Source organism: Oratosquilla oratoria, chromosome 3 (genome assembly GCF_046742065.1).
Source record: "Oratosquilla oratoria isolate Oo_2021 chromosome 3, ASM4674206v1, whole genome shotgun sequence".
In the NCBI taxonomy this organism is placed as follows: domain Eukaryota; kingdom Metazoa; phylum Arthropoda; class Malacostraca; order Stomatopoda; family Squillidae; genus Oratosquilla; species Oratosquilla oratoria.
In genome coordinates this window covers 49,946,755-49,951,064 of record NC_134779.1, presented here as the reverse complement: position 1 = coordinate 49,951,064, position 4,310 = coordinate 49,946,755, and positions in this window count along the sequence as shown.

Genomic DNA, 4,310 nt, shown 5'->3' with positions numbered 1-4,310 from the left:
CATACATACATACATACATACATACATACATACATACATACATACATACATACATACATACATACATACATACATACATACATACATACATACATACATACATACATACATACATACATACATATACCAAAGGCTTTTTCCCCTTACACGGGGGGTAGCCAAAAAGAAAAAGGCATAGAAATCACTCCCACCCATTTCATTTCCCATATATTCCACTCCCCTCCACCCTCCTCCCTCCCTCCTATCTTGGCACCTCCTGGATGACGGGTCATCCCTGCATCCTGTCCACTGCCCTGGGTCAGAAGCAGTGTCGCAAAGATACAAAAGAAAAGAGTAAAAGAACACAAAGAGAAGCAAATAAGATAGGTCTAATCCTAGCAGACAAAACATACGAAGAACGACTAAAGTTACTAGAACTATCAACATAAGGAGCGAAATTGATATGATAATCCCGTTCGGAACAATGTAAGGAGTGGGCATAATTGATATGTAAGACTTTTTATAGTAGGATAGAACAAGCACCAGAGGCATGGGGAATAAAATATGTATGAAGGATATAAAGAAAGACAGCTTTCGATAGAAATGCATGGGTACGTGGAACGAGTTAGAAGTGCTATCAGATAACACAAGTGAATTCAAAGCTAAGTTTGATCAATCAAGACACAAAGAAGGTACCACACTGATACAGGCGCACGCGCACACACACAAATAAACACACACACACACACACACACACACACACACACACACACACACACACACACACACACACACACACACACACACACACACACACACACACACACACACACACACACACACACACACACACACACACACACACACACACACTCTCTCTCTCTCGGTGGCAGAGTTGGTAGAGCGCTGAACTGGGAAGCAGAAGTGCTCCCAGCACCCAGTTCGAATCCTGCCCAGGGCCGAAATCATTTCGGTATCGCTGTGCCTCGGGTCGTTACTCTGACTCTCGTGGGCGGGGAGTTGGGTGTGTGTGTGTGCAAGGTCATAGCATTACCCATAGATCGGACCTACGAGCTCTGAGCTCTCTTCCAGGAGGGAAATAGCTGTCGATCACGAGTCCAACACGTGATCCAAAGACCAAGTGAATACACACACACACACACACACACACACACACACACACACACACACACACACACACACACACACACACACACACACACACACAGAATTAGGCTACGCACACATAGGATGAGATTGCAAAGACAAGGCCTGAATTTGCATACCCCTAGGAGGACCTAGCCTAATGATCTGATATGGCAATTTGGGTCCATTTCAAACTCTCCGTGAAAATGTTAGGACATCGGTAGCCAATACATGGCAAACGAGATTGTTTCGGCCTTCCTCTAATGTAACAGATGTTGACTGATGTCCTAAAAATTATGAGAGTGGAAGAGGGTACCTTCCACGTCAAAGATAATAAATGTACGTTTAAAGCTCAGTTGAGTGTGTGTGTGTGTGTGTGTGTGTGTGTGTGTGTGTGTGTGTGTGTGTGTGTGTGTGTGTGTGTGTGTGTGTGTGTGTGTGTGTGTGTGTGCGTGTGTATGCGTGCATGCGTGTTGTGTATGTGTGCGTGCATGCGTGTTGTGTATGTGTGCCCGTGTGTGTATGCATGTGCGTCCGTGCACGTGTATGTACGCATATATACTAAAAGATTCCTGGAATTAGAAAGTCGGCATCCTTTGGCTATCTAATAGATTTTTTTTTCTTTTCTTTTTTATCCAGATGGCACCAGGCAGCTTCATTCATATATAGACGTCTACTTCGAGGCTGGGGGTTCACCTCTCAGGTGACTGAAGTCGTCTGCTATTGCTTAGAATGTAAGCAAGTAAATAAATAAATAGATAAACGAAAGCCGAGCGCCATAATGTAGACGGGATTGAATAATATCTAATTCTGTCCGCAATCCAGCGACTCGGCTACGTGACTGAGGTTCTTCCGACTAGACAAGGCAGCATTATGAAAATTGTAAGCACATAAAGAGCCTCGTTAAGTACAGGGCATTTGCATCTATAATTATGGCCTCGTGCCCATTTTTACAATTTGGTTGCCAGTGGGGTTGGAATGACTTACTTATACTGGATTAGGGAAATGCATTACTTGTTTTTTTTATTGTTTAAAGCTTAGTTAGGAATTAAAGAGTCGCCCGACAAAGCGCTGTAGTCTGAATCAATTTACCGGATAAGCTTAGGTATTGGGAGGTATGTACATGCAACTACACATGTAAATACATGAGCAGATGAACACACACACACACACACACACACACACACACACACACACACACACACACACACACACACACACACACACACACACACACACACACACACACACACACATCTCATGGCGCTGTGGTTAGAGCTCTGGCCTGCCACTACGGAGGTCCGGGTTCGATCCTCGCCCGGGGCTGAAATAATATCAGTATCGCAGCGCTGAGGGGTGTTACTCCAACTCTCGTGGGCGGGAAGTTGGGGGTGTGTGTGTGTGCAAGGTCATAGCATTACCCATAGATCGGACCTACGAGCTCTGAGCTCTCTTCCAGGAGGGAAATAGCTGTCGATCACGAGTCCAACACGTGATCCAAAGACCAAGTGAATATATATATATATGTTGATAAATTGTTATATATATTTATACATGCACCTAAACACACACACACACACACACACACACACACACACACACACACACACACACACACACACACACACACACACACACACACACACACACTTACACACACACACACAAATATACACACAGAAACACACACACACACACACACACGCAAACACACACACACACGCGCGCGCTTTCACCACCAAACTAAAAGTGTGCATGTCGCGTGATCCCGGATCCTTGTGTCGCCCTAAGCATTTTCACTCGGAATGGTTCCTCTATCTGATTTTATTCAGTTGTGATGTAATCTACATATATTTGGAATAGAGGCTACGTCGATGAACTCCTTCGGCAGGATAATATTCTTTGCAGACTTTAGTCAAATCAAAGCCGGACAAGTTTACGTACTTATAGGATTTATCATACCGAAGGGGAGGGGAGTGACACATGATTACAATTCTGATTATCACTGGCGAGAATCTGTTCTGTCGAAAAAAACTTTATTGCAACAAAAAATAATTAAAAACAGTGAGGGACTAGAAATGGTGGAACAACGAGCGACTAATCTGACACAGGATATTAGAAAAAAATATATATATATAAAATATTTTGATATATTTTCTAAAAATGTGAAAAGAGGAAACTAGAAGCTCAGGTGTAACGAAACATCGACATTTCGTGTTCCGGTCTGTGAGATCACGTGCGCCAAACTTCCTGAATAGTTGAGATCCCCTGCAAAGAAGAAGTAGATGGAGTGCATTCGCTTGGATGAAGTGAAGTTGAGGGTGGATGGATGCAAGAGGGAAGTCTGTCGAGCAGGGAAGAGAGAGCGCAACAGATAGAAGTGAAATAAAGGATATTGGGGATGGAGGAAAGGATGACGGAACCCGAAGACAAGTTCTCATCTGTTCCATAAATTTTTCCAATGGATGAGAGGAAGGTCAGGTGAAGAAGCCGTAAAAATAAATTATCTCAGAATCGGGCCCTGCCTTGCTGCATTGCCTTTGATACGATTAGTGTGGCGGGATGAGGGATCCCCCCATCATCCACGAGATGCTGAGATGGGTAAGGGGGCGTTTTGTGGGAGTGTACTTTGACGCGACCACCCGCTTGTAAGTATGAAACTGCCTTTGGTATATGTACGTATACAGAGAAAAAATAGATAAGGAGATCACAAAAACCTGGAATGACAATTAGAGAAAACAGGAGAGCAAAGTCCATGACACTAAATAAAATAAGAAAGACAGACAAGCGGCGATAAAAGGGAAATTTAATCTGAGATGTAGCGTTTACGATTATCTATTTACATGTTATGATACCAAAAGTACCGCTCCAATGCATTAGTAGCATACCATAAAGCATTGGTAGATGCTTAGATACGTCTACAAATGACCAAATGATTGAAAAATGTAGAGGACGGGAGAACCTATAGAGCTTTTTGATATAATACTTGAGTCAGAAATGCCAGAGGGAAGTAAACAGAAGCTCGGTGAAATTCGGAAATAACAGACAAGGAAAATTAATAGATATGATTTAGAAAACGAAACCACACAAAGGAAAAGTTCTAGGGGCTCTGTCAACAGATGACTTGAACCGGATGATCTTATTAACAACACAGTCAAAAGAGCGAATGCAAGCCCAACAAACAG